General features: G+C 39.0%; 2 pseudogenes; both read left to right on the forward strand.

Moving 5' to 3' along the window:
* Positions 1 to 259: 259 nt before the first annotated feature.
* LOC133770447 (serine/threonine-protein kinase TAO1-like) lies at positions 260 to 1,786 on the forward strand (annotated as a pseudogene).
* Positions 1,787 to 19,689: 17,903 nt separating this feature from the next.
* On the forward strand, positions 19,690 to 20,328 carry LOC133769396 (mRNA turnover protein 4 homolog; annotated as a pseudogene).
* Positions 20,329 to 21,203: the final 875 nt, after the last annotated feature.

Raw genomic sequence — 21,203 nt, forward strand, 5'->3', positions numbered from 1 at the left:
TACCTTTTTTGCTGCCACTGTCTGGAAAACATACTTGTAGGGTTTCTGAGAGAAACACATTGTTCTTCCATATTGAGCAAAAGTAGGGAGGGAAGAATTGTAGAGAGAATAAAGAGAACATGAGGATCTAGTGGTATATTAGGAGTACCTAGGGCATGGGATTGAGAAATATACTTTAAAAAAGCTAGAAAAACAGAAAAAGGAAGAGATGAAGACACAGTAGAGCAGTAGAGCATGAAGTCTGAGTGAGCACATCAGGATGGTTGCCAGGAAAGGCAGAGTCATTATTATTCAGTTTAAATCTCTAAGCCCTGAACTTGGTGCAGCAAGAGTAGGTAGCCCTTGTTAATACAAGATTGGCTATAGTTAATGTCCATAGCCAACTCTGTAGGAAAGAACATTTGAGATACTATGTGACATAGAATAAAAGCAGATCAGAGACATGAATTGGTCTATTGGCTTACAGCTTGATGGTTAATGTAATTTGTCTAGAGAAATTATTATAAATAAACTCATATTTGTTTAGATTACATATAAATACGGAAAGTTCTATTATACTATGGATTTTTTTAATTTAGTAAATATAAATTTCCAAAGTACAGTTTATGGCTTACAATGGCTTCCCCTCCCCCCATAATTTCCCTCCCACTCGCACCCCTCCCATCTCCCGCTCCCTCCCCCATTCCATTCACATCAAGATTCATTTTCAATTATCTTTATATACAGAAGATCGATTCAGTATATATTAAGTAAAGATTTCATCAGTTTGCACCCACACAGAAACACAAAGTGTAAAATATTGTTTCAGTACTAGTTATAGCATTACTTCACATTGGACAACACATCAAGGACAAATCGCACATGAGAAGTAAGTACACGACAACAGCCTAAGAGTTTGAAGTCTAAAGAACTCCAAATAAAGAAGCAGTTTCAGGATACCTGTAAAATCCAAACCAGACTGTACAAAGCACTAAGAAATCACCTGCTGGAGACTACACCAAAGAGTGAGCACAAAGCTGTTCTAAAACGGCTCAAGGATGAGCAGACCCAGAAGTTAGCCATCTTGGCTGAGCAGTATGATCACAGCATTACTGAAATGCTCTCTACACAGGCTCTACATTTGGATGAAGCACAGGAAACAGAGTGCCAGGTTTTGAAGATGCAGCTGCAGCAGGAACTGGAGCTGTTAAATGCATATCAAAGCAAAATCAAGATGCAAGAACTTTGGGAGCTTGAACAAAGGGTCTCCCTCCGCAGGGCACTCTTAGAACAAAAGATTGAAGAAGAGATGTTGGCTTTACAGAATGAACGCACAGAAAGAATACGAAGCCTGCTGGAGCGTCAAGCCAGAGAAATTGAAGCTTTTGACTCTGAAAGCATGAGACTAGGTTTTAGTAACATCGTTCTTTCTAATCTCTCCCCTGAGGCATTCAGCCACAGCTACCCAGGAGCTTCTGGTTGGTCTCACAATCCTACTGGGGGTCCAGGACCCTCACTGGGGTCATCCCATGGGTGGCCCACCACAAATTGGGGGCATCCAATGCAAGGTGGACCCCAACCATGGGGTCACCCCTCGGGGCCAATGCAAAGGGTACCTCGAGGTAGCAGTATGGGAGTCCACAATAGCCCCCGGACTCTGAGGCGGACAGCTTCTGGCGGACGGATGGAGCAGGGCATGAGCAGACGCACGAGTGTCACTTCACAAATATCCAATGGGTCACATATGTCTTATACATAACTTAATAATTGAGAGTGGCAATTCCACTGGAGCTGTCTGCCAAAAGAAACTGCCTACAGATATCGTCACAGCAGCCTCCTCACTTGGGTACTACAGTGAGGAGCTGAGTGCACATGGTATATTTTATTCATTTTTGTAAAGCATTCTGTTTTGTGCTTACTGATTGGGATGTCATAGTATTTGGCTGCCGGGTTTTGTTTTGGTTTTTAAACTTTCAGGGAATTTTTGGAAAGGGGAATTGGTATTAAACATATGAATGTAAAAAAAAAAAAGAAGTAAGTACACAGTGACTCCTGTTGTTTACTTAACAATTTGACACTCTTGTTTATGGCGTCAGTAATCTCCCTAGGCTCTAGTCATGGGTTGCCAAGGCTATGGAAGCTTTTTGAGTTCACCGACTTCAATTTTATTCTGACAGGGTCATAGTCAAAGTGGAAGTTCTCTCCTCCCTTCAGAGAAAGGTACCTCCTTCTTTGATGGCCCCCTTCTTTCCACTGGGATCTCACTTGCAGGGATCTTTCATTTAGGTCTTCTTCTTTTTTTTTTTTTTTCCCCAAGACTGTCTTGGCTTTCCATGCCTAAAATACTCTCATGGGCTCTTCAGCCAGATCCAAATGCCTTAAGGGCTGATTCTGAGGCCAGAGTGCTATTTAGGACATCTGCCGTTCTATGAGTCTGCTGTGTATCCCACTTCCCATGTTGGATCGTTCTCTCCCTTTTTGATTCTATCAGTTATTATTAGCAGACACTAGTCTTGTTTGTGTGAACCCTTTGAATCTTAGACCTATCAATGTGATCAATTGTGAACTGAAATTGATCACTTGGACTAGTGAGATGGCATTGGTACATGCCACCTTGATGGGATTGTGTTGGAATTCCCTGACACATTTCTAACTCCACCATTTGGGGCAAGTCCGATTGAGCATGTTCCAAATTGCACATCTATTCCTTCTCTTATTCCCACTCTTATATTTAACAGGGATCCCTTTTCAGTTAAAATTTCAACACCTAAGAATAATTGTGTGTTAATTACAGAGTTCAACCAATAGTACTAGAACAAAAAATACTAAAATGGATAAAGTTTTACATTGTACATCAAAAGTCAGGACAAGAGCTGATCAAGTCACTGTTTCTCATAGTGTCCATTTTACTTAAACAGGTTTCCCCTTTGGTGCTCAGTTAGTTGTCACCAATCAGGGAGAACATATGATATTTGTCCCTTTGGGACTGGCTTAATTCACTCAGCATAATGTTTTCCAGATTCCTCCATCTTGTTGCAAATGACCGGATTTCAGTGTTTTTGACTGCTGTATAGTATTCTATGGAGTACATGTCCCATAATTTCTTTATCCAGTCTACTGTTGATGGGCATTTGGGTTGGTTCCAGGTCTTAGCTATTGTGAATTGAGCTGCAATAAACATTAATGTGCACACAGCTTTTAGGTTTGCCAATTTAATTTCCTTTGGGTAAATTTCAAGGAATGGCTGGGTTGTATGGTAGGGTTATGTTCAGGTTTCTGAGGAATCTCCTGACTGACTTCCATAGTGGCTTAACCAGTTTACATTCCCACCAACAGTGGGTTAGTGTGCCTTTTTGCCACATCCTCGCCAGCATCTGTTGTTGGTAGATTTCTGAATGTGAGCCATTCTCACCGGGGTGAGGTGAAACCTCATTGTGGTTTTGATTTGCAATTCCCTGATTGTTAGTGATCTTGAGCATTTTTTCATGTGTCTGTTGGCCATTTGGATTTCCTCTTTTGAAAAATGTCTATTGAGGTCCTTGGCCCATCTCTTAAGTGGGTTGTTTGTTTTGTTTTTGTGGAGTTTCTTGATTTCTTTGTAGATTCTGGTTATCAACCCTTTATCTGTTGCATAGTTTGCAAATATTTTTTCCCATTCTGTTGGTTGCCTCTTCACTTTCCTGACTGTTTCTTTTGAAGTACAGAAACTTCTTAATTTGATGCAATCCCAAATGTTAATTTTGGCTTTGAGTGCCTGTGCTTCTGGAGTCTTTTCCAAGAAGTCTTTACCTGTACCTATATCTTGCATGGTTTCTCCAATGCTCTCTAATAATTTGATGGTGTCATGTCGTAGATTTAAGTCTTTAATCCATGTTGAGTGAATTTTTGTGTAAGGTGAAAGGTAGGGGTCTTGCTTCATGCTTCTGCACGTGGAAATCCAATTTTCCCAGCACCATTTATTGAATAGACTGTCCTTATTCCAGGGATTGGTTTTGGATCCTTGATCAAATATGAGTTGGCTGTAGATGTTTGGATTGATTTCTGGTGTTTCTATTCTGTTCCATTGGTCTATCCATCTGTTTCTGTACCAGTACCATGCTGTTTTGATAACAACTGCCCTGTAGTATGTCCTGAAATCTGGTATTGTGATGCCTCCGGCTTTGTTTTTGTTGTACAAGATTGCTTTAGCTATTTGATGTCTCCCGTGTCTCCATATGAATTTCAGCATCATTTTTTTCCAGATCTGAGAACAATATCTTCGGTATTTTGATTGGTATTGCATTGAATCTGTAAATTGCTTTTGGGAGAATGGACATTTTGATGATGTTGATTCTTCCAATCCATGAGCATGGAAGATTCCTCCATTTTTTGGTATCCTCTTCTATTTCTTTCTTTAAGGTCTTGTAATTTTCATTGTAGAGATCTTTAATGTCCTTGGTTAAATACCTTATTCCAAGGTATTTGATTGTTTTTGTAGTTATTGTGAATGGGATTGATCTTAGAAGTTCTTGCTCAGCCTGTGTATACAAAGGCTGTTGATTGTTGTGCATTGATTTTATATCCTGCTACTTTGCCAAACTCTTCTCTCCCCCCGGACTAAGTGTGCTCCCTGCCTATTCCGCCATCTTGCCCTGATTTTATTTATTTCTCTTCTCCTACTGGATTTGGGTTTGCTTTGCTGCAGGTTTTCTAGATCCTTGAGATGACTTGAAAGCTCATCTCTTTGGTGCCTTTCCAATTTCTTGATGTAGGCACCTATTGATATAAACTTTCCTCTTAACACTGCTTTTGCTGTATCCCATAAGTTTTGGTATGTTGTGCTGTTATCCTCATTTACTTCCAGAAAGTTTTTAATTTCTCTTTCGATTTCTTCTATGACCCATTGTTCATTCAGGAGCATTTTGTTCAATCTCCATGTGTTTGCATATGCTCTAGGGATTCCTGAGTTGCTAATTTCCAACTTCATTCCTTTATGGTCTGAGAAGCTGCATGGTATGATTCTAATTCTTTTGCATTTGCTGAGACTTGCTTTATGGCCTAGCATGTGGTCAGTCCTTGACAAGGTTCCATATACTGCTGAGAAGAATGTAAATGCTTTCTGTGTAGCTTGAAAAGTTCTGTAGATATCTGTTAGATCCATTTGAGCTATAGTGTCATTTAAATCTTCTGTCTCCTTTTTGATCTTCTGGCTGTTTATCTGTCTATTTCTGAGAGTGGAGTATTCAAGTCCCCCAGTACTATTGTATTGGAGTCTACGTCTCCCTTTAAGTTCCTTTACAAATCCTTTAAATAAACCGGTGCCCTGTAATTAGGTGCATATACATTGATAATCGTTATATCTTCCTGTTGAATGGATCCCTGAATCATTATATAGTGCCCCTCTTTGTATCTCTTAACAGTTTTTGTGTTAAAGTTTATTTTGTCTGACATTAAGATGGCTATGCCCGCTCTTTTTTCATTTCTGTTGGCATGGTATATCTTTTTCCAGCCTTTCACTTTCATTCTGCATGCATCTTTGTTAGAAAGATGTGTTTCTTGTAAGCAGCAAATAGGTGGGTTATGTTCCTTAACCCAGTCAGCCAATCTGTGTCTTTCAACTGGACAGTTGAAGCCATTAACATTCAATGTGACTACTGATAAGTAGTAACTTTGCCCTGCCATTTCCCAAAGATATTAAGATATTTTCTAATATATGGTTTGAGATTCCTGTGATCTTTTGCTGTGAGGTTTCCTTCCTTTACCTTCTTTCATATTGATGACCGTGTTTCTGTGTTTCTGTGTGTAACACATCTTTAAGCATCTTTTGCATGGCAGGACGAGTGGCAACAAATTTTTTCAATTTCTGTTTGCTATGACAAGTCTTAATTTCACCTTCATTCACAAATGAGAGCTTTGCAGGATATAATATTCTGGGCTGGCAGTTTTTCTCTCTTAGTACCTGGGCTATACCTCGCCATTCCCTCCTAGCTTGTAGGGTTTCTGATGAGAAGTCAGCTGTGAGTCTAATTGGAGATCCTCTGAGAGTAATCTGACGTTTCTCTCTTGTGCATTTTAGGATCTTTTCTTTATGTTTCACTGTGGTGAGTTTAATTACGATGTGTCGTGGTGAGGATCTCTTTTGTTCATGTTTATTAGGGGTTCTATGAGCTTCCTGTACTAGGATGTCTGTCCTTCTCCAAACCTGGGAAATTTTCTGCTAGTATGTCACTAAAAAAGGCCTTCTAATCCTTTCTCCCTCTCCATGCCTTCAGGAACTTCTAGAACCCGAATGTTGGTTTTTTTAATAGTATCCTGTAGATTCCAGACAATATTTTTTAGATTTCTAATTTCCTTTTCTTTGGCTTGACTGTATACTTTCCTGTGCTCTGCCTTCTAAGTCCGATATTCTCTCTTCTGCTTCACCCATTCTGTTTTTAAGGCTCTTTAATGTGTTTGTCATTTGATCTATTGAGTTCTTCATTTCATTTTTATTTCTCTTCACTATCACACTTTCCTGTTCTACTAGTTTCTGCGTTTCATTTTGATGAAATCGAATACTATGGATTTTAAAAGATTTATTTAAAAGGTACAGTGATAAACAGATGGAGAGAGAGACACACACACACAAACACACTCTTGAATTGGCACTTCAAAGTTTGATGCTGACATTGTGGTTGGCAGCCTAGCCCATGCACCACAATGCAGGTCCCTGGAATGTTTTATTCATTTCAAAATGCTTCAGTTATATTAACATTCTTATATTCTAAAATTTTCCATCTCCAGCCTTTATTTCACAGGGTTTATATTCTTTAGCTAGCCCATAACTTAAAATCTGAGTTCATCTTTTATGCCTTTGAGCTCATCTTCTTCCTTGACTTGCAAATTATGAAGGCTCTGAGATCATATTGGGGCTGGGTTTACAGGACAAAAAAAACAGTGTGCAGAAGTGAAAAGAAACGGAGGATAGAGGGTTGTGTATATGTGAGTATGTGTGTGTGTGTATGTTTATTATATTTGCCAGGTAATTACAGTATAATGCAGTCCCATTTAAGTGACCATATGATCAGTACCACTCACTTTCATTTAGATGATTAAGTATAACCAGCAAAATGAATCACATAAAGTCAAAAGGCTCACATTAAGTCATAGAAGAATTTTAAGTGAGAAAATAACATAGTTTGATTTATGTTTAAAAAATTCACTTATCCTGCTATGTGACAGATTGGAGAAAAAAACTATGGGAGGGAATCAGGCTACTGAGGTGGTCCAGGCTACAGATGATGTGCAACAGATCAGAGTAGTCATGGTGGAGATAAGAAAGAAGTAGACAGATTGGAGTGTTCTTTAGAGGTAGAACCAGTTCTATACTATGAAAAATATCTTTTATTTAACATTTATTTTTAATCACAATTATAGTTTTTGTGTATAATTATTGCAAAACCAATCTCTTGGAATTCTTATGAGGTGGTATGTGCAAACTCTTACAATGAATGAGTTTTTAAATAAATATTGGAGAAGCAGTGGGGAAGGTGGAAAGAGAATATGCTCCAACAATCAGAAAACCTAGCTTCTAATCCCTGTTTCTTCTCTTACTGAGACCTATTCATATTACTTATCTACTGTTGTTTCAAATTACCCAAAAATTCAGTAACGTCAACAAAAATGTTTATTTTCTCATGCAGTTTATTACTTAGGATTAATTTACCTTAGGGACTCTCAGATGGTTCCACCCATGATATTGATCAGGGCTACAGGCATCTGAAGTCTGGGTTGGAGCTGCAAGAGCTGCTTACAAGCTGGTTCACTCAACATGGCTATTGGCCCTCAGTTCCTTGCCATGTGAACCTTTCTATAGGATGTGTAAAGACTTAATGTTTATGCCCTCCCCACTTAAATTAATGTGCTGGAGTTTCCACTTTGACTATGTGGAGAGAGGGTTTTTGAGGAGGTGGAAAAGATTGAAAAAGATCATAAGGGTGGATCTCTAATCTGAGAAGGCTGGTGCTCTTTTAAATTCTCTCCCTCCCTGCCTCTTTTTCTCTCTCTCTCTGCCTCTCACATGTGAGGACACAGCAAGAAAAAAGAGCAAGGAGGAAATTTCAGTGTCCTTATGATCTAGTCTTAGAAGTCACACATTGCTACTTCTATCATATTCTAAGTTACTATATTCACTCATAATGAAGGGGAAGAGAATCAGACTTCACATTTCACATGGATTTGAGGATACATCTTGTTGTTTTATTTTAAAATTTATTTTTTACTTACCTTCTTAGGGTAAGCTGGTATCATCAGAAATGGGGCTGGGATTCAAACCCAGGCACTCTGATATGGGATATGGCATCCCAAGAGATGTCTTCATCATTGAGTCAAACGTGTGCCCCTATGAAAATATTTTAAAATCACTATAGGCTTTTTGGTGATATTCTTTTTTCTCTTATGAAATGGGGGCTAATAATACAGTGCTTTGAAAGAATTGAATTAGATAAATTGTGTGTTATCATATGACTGGTTAGGAGGCTGATCAATAAATGCTAGCTTCTTCCCTTGAAGCTATGAAATAAGAACTAGGACAGCTAAGTTCTTTTGGGTGGCTGCTAAGGATGTGTTTTATCCTTTCTGTGCTTATAACACTTTTTCCATTAAATGCACACATCTTAAAATCTATTTATCTAATTTAATTAAGCACGTGAATTTAATTGTGAGCATTTTTTTCTCTTTGAGATAAAAATATAAAGCCCTCTTAGGAATTTTTCTGAAGGTTGGAACTGTAAAATATGTCAGTGATATATTTCCTTAATTTTCTATATATAGGAATTTTAAGGAATGAAAATTTAAATTAAAATAATGTATCTCTAGTACAAGTTTGTGAAGATTAGTACTATCTAAAAATAGAAAAGAAATTCATAATTAAAAGAGCATTTCTAACTCTTGCTTTATTATTTTAGCATGTTTCCAGCTGTGGGTGACTTTACATATCCTCAGGCATAATCACATTTTGGTATGCACAGAGTGACTTTCTGAACATCCATTAATGCTCCCATAAACTCTTTGCATAAATCTGTACCAATCAGGATATGATTAGAACCCTATTGTGTTACAAAATCTAACTATATTGAAGTGAGATTCAGAAATTAGTTTTGACTTTTACCAAGTAATTTTTTGTTCTTGTTTTTCAAAGAAAATCATTCTCTGAACTAGGGGATTTGAATGAGATGATAATGAATAACTTATGAAGTGGGAAACTGACCATATCAGGGGACTATTGTACTGATATTTTTTAAGATATGTCATTTATTTTTGAAGGAAATATTTTAAAAGTTAGATTGACTATAAGATTTAATATAATTTCTTTCAATATGTAATACAAGTATTTAATTTTAAGCAAGGGATTGAAAACAATTTTAAAAAATTTGGTATAGGGTAATACCCACTAGACTGAAAAGAATTACCCTAATTCTAGCAAAGTCTGTCTTGTTCAGGATCTCAGAAATAATGTCAGGACTAAACATATAAGGCCATTGATATTTGGGCTGTATTAATTAGTGAATAATAAGTATAATACATAAATGAATAAATCAGGAAAGAGAGATCTGGGCAGGTGTTGTAGTGCAGGGTTAATGTGCCACTTGGGACACCCTCATCCCATATCAGAGTGCCTGTTTGAGTCTTGGCTTCTCAACTTCTAATACAGCTTCTTCTTAATGCATCCTTGGAGGCAGCAGATAATGACTCAGGTACTTGGACTGCTGCCACCCACATAGGAAATCCTGATGGAGTCCTGGGCTCCTGATTTTAGCCTGGCCCAGCCCTGGCTGTTGAAGGTTTTTGAGGAGTTGAACCAGCTGATAGAAGATCAATGGCTCTGTGTCTGTCTCTGTATTTCGGTTGCTCTATTAAGTAGATTAAAATAAATAAACATTTAAAAAAATAGAGAAATGGAGCCAATGTTGTGGCCTACCTGGTAAAACCACTGCCTGCAATGCTGGTATGCCATATGGGTGCTAGTTTGTGTCCTGGTTACTACACTTAGGATCCAGCTTCCTACTAATGGCCTGGGAAAAGCAGTAGAAGATGACTCAAGTGCTCTTTCTTTCTCTCTGTTTCTTCCTCTCTCTGTAAATCTGACTTTCAAATAAATAAATAGAGAATTTGGTTTGATAAATGAGAACATTAAGGGTGGTAACAGAGTTTCAACTGGATAAATTATATTGAGTCATTTTAGGAAGACAATTGCCTTATGTGACTAAATAATTCTTTTTTAATTTAAATGTTAAAGATTTATTTATTGATTTGAAATGCAGAGTTACAGATAGTAGAGACAGAGAGAGTTCTGTTGGTTCTGTCCCCAAATGGCTACAACAGCCTGGGCTGAGATAAGCTGAAATCAGGAGCCAGGAGCTTCTTTCAGGTCTACCATATGTGTACGGGGGCCCAACAACTTGGGCTATCTTGGGCTGATTTTCCCAGGTACATTAGCAGGGAGCTGAATCAGAAGTGGAGCAGCCTGGACAGGAACTGGTGCCCATATGGGATGCTGGTATTAGCCACTATGCCACAATAGTGGCCAACTAAATGATTCTTAATGTTAATCTCTATTTGGGTAGGATTTCTGAACATTAATTTCTTTTTTTAATTTTTTATTTTTTGACAGGCAGAGTGGACAGTGAGAGAGAGAGAAAGAGAGAAAGGTCTTCCTTTTTCTGTTGGTTCACCCCCCAATGGCTGCTGCGGCTGGTGTGCTGTGGCCGGCGCACCGCTTTGATCCGTAGCCAGGAGCCAGGTGTTTCTCCTGGTTTCCCTTGGAAGTGCAGGGCCCAAGCACTTGGGCCATCCTCCACTGCACTCCCGGGCCATAGCAGAGAGCTGGAATGGAAGAGGAGCAACCGGGACAGAATCCGGCGCCCCGACCAGGACTAGAACCTGGTGTGTGCTGCAGGCGGAGGATTAGCCTGAACTAATCCTCGCAGACTAATGTTCGTGGCGGCAGCCCTGAACATTAATTTCTAAGTGCCATACTTTTGGGTGTGATTTCCATTTTAAATGATAATTTGATGGTAGTTTTATTTAGTTTTTTAAATGGAAACATCATAGCAACAGCTAGCATTTTTATTATTCATTTATTTCTTTGAAAGGCAGAGGGGAGAGAAAGAGAGAGAGAAGGTTAGAGGGATCCTATCTGTTGATTTATTCTCCAAATGTCCATAATGGCTGGTGCTGGGCCAGGTCAAAACTGGGAACTGGGAACTGGGAACTCCATCTAGGTCTCCCATGTGGGTGACAGTGACCTTAGTATTTGAGCCAACATTTGTTACTTCCCAGGGCGTGCATCAGCAGGAAGTTGGAATCAAGCAGAGCCCAGACTTTAGCCAAAGCGCTTTGGTATGGGATGTAGATGTCTTAAGCAATGACTGACCACTATGCTAAAAGCCCACCCCAGAAGTTTACCTATTTAATTTACTTGACTATAGGAATCACTGTGTATCTGCATATCAAAACATCATATTGTTCACTTTAAATTTATATAATAAAAAGGTAAGGCAAACAAAAATCTTAAAATTCTTTTTTTTAAAAGATTTATTTATTTATTGGAAAGTCAGAGTTACACAGAGAGAGAAGGAGAGGCAGAGAAGGAAAGGTCTTCTATCTGCTGGTTCACTCCCCAGTTGGCTGGAGCTGTGCTGATCTGAAGCCAGGAGCCAGGAGCTTCTACTGGGTCTCCCACATGGGTGGAGGGCCCAAGGACTTGGGCCATCTTCTACTGCTTTCCCAGGCCATAGCAGAGAGCTGGATTGGAAGAGGAGCAGCCAGGACTCAAACCAGAGCTAATATGGGATGCCAGCACTGCAGGCGGTGGCTTTACCTGCTACACCATAGCATTGCTCCTCCCCCCCTTTAAAGATTTATTTTAAAATTCTAATACCTATTCAGAAGATTCCCAACATATGATGGTTCAAATTACTGCTTTTTTTAAAACTTTATGATGGTGTGAAAACAAAATATAGTCAGTAGAAGCTGTACCTCAAATTTTCAATTTTGGTCTTTTCCTAGGTTAGCCACATGAGGTATGATACTCTCATTATCCTGGGCAGTGGCCGTGAGCTGCAACTCCCAATGACTCATGTGATCATGAAGGCAAACAACCCTTTGTTTACAGTGCACTGTGTTATCAGTGCTTTTTGCATATAGGCATTCAATTATTAGACATATTCAATAGTTTATTATAAAATAGGATTTGTATTAGATGATTTTGCTGAACTTGAGGATAATGTTGAGTGTTGCGAGCACATTTAGGGTAGCCTAATCTATACTGTTTAGTATATTAGCTGTATTGAATGAATTTTGTCACTTGTATTTTCAACTTCCACTGTGTTTATCAGGATGTTACCCTATCATAAGCTGAGGGGCATCTGTGTGTCTTGTCTGTCTGGCCCTGTTCTTTCTCATGAGATTCTCACCCATTGTAACTATTATTTATTTCTGCAGAATATCCCACCTTTCCAAGACAAACTCTCCATCTTGACATGTACTATCTAAATATTCTCCTATCTCCAAGTCTTTTTACTTAGTGAAATCAAAGCTACCATCCAGCTTGTTACACTGGGAGCCTGGGTACCTTACTTGGGTATTTCCTCTATTACTTTCCTCTCTGCCTTCCTCTTACTCCACATACAAATTACTCACCTGGCTCTATGATTTTACCTCCTCATGTCTCTCTTGTCTGTCTCCTCTGCTATCAGCTCCTCTCTAGGCTCTCACTCCTCCTCTTGGTTTGCCATCTGGTTTCTCAGCTTACATTTCTCCAGTTTTCCTCAGTTAAGGTCAGAGTGATTTTGTTATGTGCAAGCCTGATTATGCTACTTTTATGCATAAAATCCTTCAGTTTCTTTCCATTTGGCATCTCAGGTTAAAGGCCAGACTCCAGCAACCAAGGTTATTCTAGATCATGAATTCACATTTCTTCCAAGTTTCATTACTCAACTGAATAAACCATGTTCTTAGATATATTGTTATGTTCTCTAAATACATTGTTATATTGTGCTCTCATGCACATTGTATTTCTTCATTACCCAATTTGTAGATCTTCAGCCTACAACACTTTAAGAAGATGTGACTCAGATATTTTACTTCATCTGAAGTTTTCCTGTAACCCCCAGGTAGAGATAGTTCTCCTTCGAGTTCTCATTGCGTTTTGTGTTATTTCTGCTATATTATTTATCAAGTCATATAAAAATTAATTGTATACTTGCTGATTTCCTTCATTAAATGTGAGTTCCTTGATAAGATAAACTTACTCTCTATTTCCAGTGCCTAGCAAGGAGCTCCAAATATAATAGAAAGTTGGCAAATGCCTATTAAATAAATGAGTATATCAGCATACTTATTAGCAACATGAGTGATAGCACTGCACAGAAAAATGATTCTACAGAAGTCAGGCATGTTTATCAAAACTATTTCTTATATCTCCTCTTAATAAGACTCACAAATTCACAAATTCACTATTAGAACTAGGAAAACAGGATTATTATATTCATTTACAAGCAACTTTGGTTACCTGATATTCTCAAGCATATGAATGGCACTGGGCCAAGAAGTCAGAAAGATAAAGAGCGAATGTGTACTGTTTGGAAAAATATTCCAATGTGTAATGATCAAGTACTATTTAATCCTTGACACTGTGATTAGTCCATTCTCTGTGTAAATACCAGAAAGCAAGAAGGGCTCAATAGCATAGCGATGTTGGAAGAAGACAGACACTCCTGTGTGAAAACTGAGAGTCAAGGTGAAGTGACAGGTGATAGAAGGAAAAAAATAGGAGAGAAAAGAAAGTCTAGATCAAAAGCAAAGGAAGTGATAACAAGAATGACAGTGGCAGGGATTTTCTGTCATGAACTCCAGCAGTCTAAGAAGAAATCCAGACGTGTTAAAGCAAAAGTTGGAACAGGTTTGCTGTAGTGGTGTGTGTGTGTGAGTGTGTATGTATACATCCACTATACCTCATAGTTTTGGAAAGTCCAGGTCTAAAACAGAATCTGGAAAACTAGTTTCCAGACTGTTGCATTTATAGGTAGTGTCAGATGATGAGGATAACATAGATTTTAGTATGTGAGTTCTTTGTGAGAAAGGACCATGTTGTTCAGAACCAATTTCATGCATATTGCTAGGTGTAGGTAAGTTCTTGATAAGTGTTTCTTTGATGAACTGTTGGAATGCTTTGACTCCCATGGAATATTTCGGTTCAGATTCCATTTCATTGAATGTATTTCTTAGACCAGTGGTTCACAGATTAGATAGTATAGCCTGGCTCTAGGAGAATTACAAAGAGATAAAATTTATTTTCAGTATTTCTAGCCTTTCTGATGCTTCCTGCTAATGAAACCTCATCTTTCAGCATTTTCATTCAAACCAAGTTGAGCCCAAGGAGAGATTTCTACTCACTGCTATCTTACAGGATCATTGAGTGAGGCTTCATTAAAGCACCAATATTTTCGGTAAAAACTAATAAATCAGACTAATTAAAATGTGAGACAAGCTCATAGTTATACCCTCATTTATCAGCTAGTTATAAGGAACCCCCATACAAGCCCTAAGTATGAGTTGGGAAATTGAAATCACTGCAACTGCACCCTCACTGTGAAAGGCTGAGCCTATTTGTGTAAATTACTTGGGCCTTTGAGGCCTGCTCAGATATAATCCTGAAAATAGGACTTTCATCATATGATGAGTTGTTGCTGTATCATTTCTACTGTATCAGTTGTTAGCTGACCATACCCAACTTTTGATAAACGTCTCCAATGGCATGGTGGATTGACATATTCTACCCTGACATGTAATGTGTATTAGGGCTCAGTGTCATGCTCGTGCTGCTTTTCAGAAGCACAGGATAAATTCTGTTTTGTTCCTGTTGGGGTTGGCCAGAGAAGCCATAGAACATCCTCGTGGACCATGGGTATCTTGCACTTTTGGAAATTTTAGCTTCAGGGACAGGGCTGCTTCTTTTATAATTTACATCTGCAGCACAATATATCTCTCTGGTTCCATTTAAAGCCAGCAGGTTTTTTTTTTTTTTTCCCCATACTAGTTGTTGAACTCTGTATTTAGTGTAGGGTTAATCTTTTTTTTTTTTTTTTTTTTTTTGACAGGCAGAGTGGATAGTGAGAGAGAGAGACACAGAGAGAAAGGTCTTCCTTTTTGCAGTTGGTTCACCCTCCAGTGGCCACTGCGGCCGGCGCATCTCGCTGATCCAAAGCCAGGAGGCAGGTGCTTCTCCTGGTCTCCCATGCGGGTGCAGGGCCCAAGGACTGGGGCCATCCTCCACTGCCTTCTCGGGCCATAGCAGAGAGCTGGCCTGGAAGAGGGGCAACCGGGATAGAATCTGGCGCCCTGACCGGGACTAGAACCCAGTGTGCCGGTGCCGCAAGGCAGAGGATTAGCCTGATAAGCCATGGCGCCGGCCAGTGTAGGGTTAATCTTATGTGTATAAAGTTAACTGAAAATAAATCTTAGTAAAAAATAAGAATGGGAATAGGAGATAGGAGAGGGATGAGGAAGATGGGTAGGAATGTGGGTGGGAGGTAAGGTAGGGTTGGGTGAATCACTATGTTCCTAAATTTGTATTTATGAAATGCATGAAATTTTTATATCTTTAAAAGTTTCTGGGGAAAAAAATCTCCCTTCTCTCACATCTAAAAAAAAAGAAAAGAAAAGAAAAGAAAAGATGAATAAAAGACAAGGATTTCTAAAGAAAAGATAAAAGGTTTATAACAGATTTACTAAGTTTATCATTTAACCTAGAAAAACTGAAGAGGTACAATCATAATAAATGTTATGCCTGTGTCTTAATGACAGGAAGGCAAGATGCAATAATGTATTCTTTACTTTTTATTACTTGCTCCTTACTACTTATACACTTTTTAAAAATTTTTAAATTTTTTTTTTTTTTTAATTTTTGACAGGCAGAGTGGACAGACAGTGAGAGAGAGACAGAGAGAAAGGTCTTCCTTTTGCTGTTGGTTCACCCTCCAATGGCCGCAGCGGTAAGCGCGCTGCAGCCGGCGCACTGTGCTGATCTGATGGCAGGAGCCAGGTGCTTATCCTGGTCTTATCTTGGGGTGCAGGGCCCAAGCACTTGGGCCATCCTCCACTGCGCCCCCCGGGCCATAGCAGAGAGTTGGCCTGGAAGAGGGGCAACCGGGACAGGATCGGTGCCCCGACCGGGACTAGAACTCGGTGTGCCGGCGCCGCAAGGCGGAGGATTAGCCTAGTGAGCCGCGGCGCCGGCGACTTATATACTTTTTATAACTTTGCTCAGAGTTTTTTTTTTTTTTTTTTTTTTTTTTTACAGGGAGAGTTAGACAGTGAGAGAGAGAAAGAGACAGAGAGAAAGGTCTTCCTTTTTCCGTTGCTTCACCCCCCAAGTGGCTGCTATGGCCGGCACACTGAAGCCGGCAATCTGAAACCAGGAGCCAGGTGCTTTCTCCTGGTCTCCCATGTGGGTGCAGGGCCCAAGGAGCTGGACCATCCTCCACTGCACTCCGGGGCCACAGCAGAGAGCTGGATTGGAAGAGGAGCAACCAGGACAGAACCGATGCCCTGACCGGGACTAGAACCCTGGGTGCCGGCATTACAGGCGGAGGATTAGCCTAGTGAGCTATGGCGCCAGCCCAGAGTTCTTCTCTTAAGAGCCTGTCTTCCCTCCTCCCTCATTCTTCCCAATCTGCTATGCTTTAGCTTTAATAAACATGCTGTTATATCAGTACCAGAGGTTAGCAATGCCCTACTTGGGTCTGAATATATGTTTGCTGTTATCATCTGGCAGGAAGTGACCCAATTCTAACATTCCAATCTGAAGATTGCTTCCTCCAGCCACTCCCTCAGACCATTTTCTTTAAAAAAATTTTTTTTTTAATTTTTAACTAGTTTTTGGCAGATTCAATGTGCTCTCCATGTAACTCTGACTTTCAATCCTAAGAACGTGATATTCCCTTTCTCCCTCCCTCCTTCCCTCCACCATCAATCCCACCCTCCTTCCTATGCCCTTTCTTTTTTAGTTTTTGAGATAACATATTTTAAATTTACATTACAGTGAAAAGGATTAATACTTCACCAAATAAGAAACTCATCAAGTAAAAAGCAAAAGACCCTAGTTTTGGGAATATAGACAATGACTAAAAATAGTTGAATGGAAAAATGACCATTTCACCTATGTAGAGTAAATTTTACAGTAATCACAGATCATTAAAACTATAGTAGCATGACATTCTTAATCACTGGTTTTACAAAGTTATAAAATGGGGCTGGTGCTGTGGCGCAGCAGGTAAAGCTGCCGCCTGAAGCGTCGGCATCCCATATGGGCGCTGGTTTGAGCCCCGGCTGCTCCACTTCTGATCCAGCTCTCTGCTATGGCCTGGGAAAGCAGTAGAAGATGGCCCAAGTCCTTGGGCCCTTCCACCCACATGGCAGACCCAGAAGAAGCTTCTGGCTTCGGATCACAGCAGCTCCAGCCACTGTGGCCAGTTGGGGAGTGAACCAGCAGATGGAAGACTTCTCTCTCTCTCTTTCTCTCTGCCTCTCCTTCTCTCTCTCCATGTAACTCCGACTTTCAAATAAATAAATAAATCTTAAAAAAAAAACGAAAGGTATAAAACAAAGTTTTACAAAACTATATTTGCAGTAATACTGGTACATGCAGACATTTCTTTCTTCTTTCTAGTTTTTTGTTTGTTTTTTAAATTTAAAATTTTTAACTCTGTGGAGCAAACTCTGGGACTCTAATAGGTACATTCTAGAGGGCTTCTCTTTGGAGAAGCAACACTACTGTCGTTAGTTATTACTTGGGAGGTTCTGGGGCCAGTGGATACTAATTCCTTAATATTTCTGGCCTGCTTCAGGGGTAGGCAACATAGACTTTGATGTCCAGAGAAGATCCTATGTCTTTAGCTGGAAATTGAATTAATGTGTACTTAAATAGGAGAAATGGGCATGGCACTAATAATATCCATTGCATTGTCCAATTAGGGCTACAGCAGAAATATTTAGGACCTATATATTAAAATTTGGAATGTGCAATATATTACATTCATGAGGCCATGATATTCTAATAGAGAAGATTCAGTCATTAAAACATAACCTATTTTTTTATCTCATATAAAAATATTGAAAATGCTACTGACACCTTTATAGGTTATCAAGCCACTGTTCCTTTTTTGTTTTAGAACAGATAAGGAACATTCATTCAGCTCTTGCTATAGCAACTAACCAGATCAAAGAACTCTGCAATACATATAATTAACAATAGGGGCTGTATGGAAATATGCTGAAAAAATGAGTAGTTAAGATAGATGTGATCAGTTTCAGTTTATAATTTATCATAATGATAGGATTAAGAGTCAAAGGGATCACATAAACAAAACTAGTGTCTGCTAATACTAACTGATAGAATTAAAAAGGAGAGAACCATCCAACATGGGAAGTGGGATAAACAGCGGCAGATTTCCTAAACAGCACTCTGGCCCCAGAATCAGCCCTTAAGGCATTCGGCTCCAGCTAAAAAGCCCAAGACAGTATTTCAGGCATGGAAAGCCAAGACACTCTGGGAAAAAAAAATGACCTAAATGAAAATAGAATCTCTGTGAGTGAGATCCCAGTGGAAAGAATGGGCCATCAAAGAAGGAGGCACCTTTCTCTGAAGGGAGGAGAGAACTTCCACTTTGACTATGGTCTTGTCTAAATAAGATCAGAGTTGGCGAACTCAAGAGGCTTCCATAGCCTTGGCAACTCATGACAAGAGCCTCAGGTGATTAGTGACTCCATAAATAAGAGTATCAATTTGTTAAATCAACAACAGGAGTCACTGTGCACTTACTCCCCATGTAGGATCCTTAATGTGTTGTCCAATGTGAATTAATGCTATAACTAGTACTGAAACAGTACTTTACACTTTATGTTTCTGTGTGGGTGCAAACTGTTGAAATCTTTACTTAGTATATACTAAATTGATCTTCTGTATATAAAGATAATTGAAAATGAATTTTGATGTGAATGGAATGGGAGAGGGAGTGGGAGATGGGAGGGTTGTGGGTGGGATGGAGGTATGGGGGGAAAAAGCCACTATAATCCAAAAGTTGTACTTTGGAAATTTATATTTATTAAATAAAAGTAAAAAATAAAAAAAAGATAGATGAAATTAATATGTTCATAGAGGAGTTTGAATAAAAATTCTAGGGAAGGTTTATAGCAAAGCCTTTAAAACTTTGTGTATTTTAGGTCACTGCTGTATATAGTAGTTTACTTTGTTTAAAAATTTCCAAATCTCTTTTCACTTTAGCTTATATTATAATTACCTCTAAATATTCCTAAATATTATGTTTTCTCATATATATTTTTTCATTATATTTTCTGAGTTGCTAGGATTTTTTTTGAGGATCAAAATTTGTCTTTTATTCCAAGAGGCTTTAAAATGTTTAGAAATATTTAGAAATAATTGCTTTGTTTTAAATTGCCCATTCCTTCCCAAAACATATTATAAGTACTCATTGTTTCTCTCAATAATAAATATGAAGACAAAGAAAGTAGTCAACAGTTTCCTTTTGAATTTCTTAACAAAGATTCTTCTAACAATTATGAAGAATTTTAAAATAAAAGATAAATTGAAGTTCCTGGCATATGGCTTCAGTGTGTTGCCCATATGCAACTGTGATGGTAGAGTTTCCTTGAACAAAGCTTGGACTGAAAGGGAACATGAGAGAAGAGCTTTGGAAATGTGTAGAGATGTCAAGTACCTTCTTATCATCTCCGTGGCCAACATGAGGAACAGCAAACAAAAGGACATGTGGAACACCTGGAAGCACAGCTGTGTGTTCTTTGGCAAAAACAAAGCAATGATGATGGCCTTGGGTTGCATCCCATCTGACGAGTACAAAGACAACTCTAGCAGGTCACCTAGAACCTGAGAGATGAAGTTAGTCTTCTTTTCACCAGCTGCACTAAGGAGGAGGTCATTGAGTGGCTCACGAAATAGAAGGAAGTGGACTATACAGGAGCTGCTAACAAAGCCACTTTCACCCTGTGCTTGGACCAGGGACCCCTTGAGCAGTTCTCCCATTCCACAGAGCCACAGATGAGGCATCTGGGTCTGTGTACTGCCTTCAAGAGAGGTGTGGTGACACTTCTGTCTGACTGTGATCTATGATAACATGCCAACAGTGAAGCAGACCCAGGTCGTGAATTTGCTTGGGTATGAAATATCTAAGTTCAAGGTAACCATCAAATACATGTGAGATGCATGTCAGAAAGGTTCCAATAGATGGGAGATGACTTGCCAGAGACCACGTCCAGTTGACAGAGGAACCAGAGGCAGATGAAGATGATTGACTTGTGAATGCTGCACTGAAGAGTTCCAGCAGTTCCAGGGCTCGACCAGATCACACAGGGCCCCTCTGGAGGGAGCAGCTATTTATTTTGCTGTGAATGAAGACAAGAGAGGGTGATGGGAATTGACTATGTTTCTCTAAAAACTAAAACTGCAGAATATCTCTGCAGAGGGCCTTTTCTTAGAAATTCCTCAAACAATTAACTTGCAATAAATACATTTTAAGCAAAACATAAATTCAAATTTGGAAGACAAAATTAGCAGGTTTCTTGATTTCCAACTCCCAGAATATTTTTTATTTGTTAAAACATATGTTTTCTTAATCTATAGAACTTTGAAAATCATAACAAATAATGCACAAGGATAGTCTAAAATCTATAATTCAACCTATGTAAGTTTTAAAAATTTACCTGTGATTACATTGTCTTGGGAACAAAGGAGGAGAATAGGTACAGGATATTGTCTTTTAAAATATTAGAGTCATATTCAAAATGTTTAAGTTTAGAAACTTAGTATTCCCTGGTTCAAATCACACAGTAAGTTAGAAGTAATTTGGTACAGGTTAACATGACCTAGTCTTAATTCTGTGTTTATTAAATTTTGTCTTCCTGAGTAAGACAAAGCACTGAGTTAATCAAGAGTCTGAATTGGTTTGAAGAGGAACAAATCCTGTCTTGGAGTGTGGTAGCCTTGGGGGAGTTGAAGAGAGGCCAGGAGAATATGAGGTGGGGCCACTTTGAATTTCTTTTTAACTCTTTAAAATGATAGTTTGAGACTGATCTGAACTGTGCTCTTAGGACTTTTATTCTTTTCAAACAATTGGTTGACTGTTCTGAAATTTCAAAAGTTCACATCTTTCTAATCCTTACTGCTAAAA

The sequence above is a fragment of the Lepus europaeus genome, chromosome 11, assembly GCF_033115175.1.
Source record: "Lepus europaeus isolate LE1 chromosome 11, mLepTim1.pri, whole genome shotgun sequence".
NCBI lineage: Eukaryota > Metazoa > Chordata > Mammalia > Lagomorpha > Leporidae > Lepus > Lepus europaeus.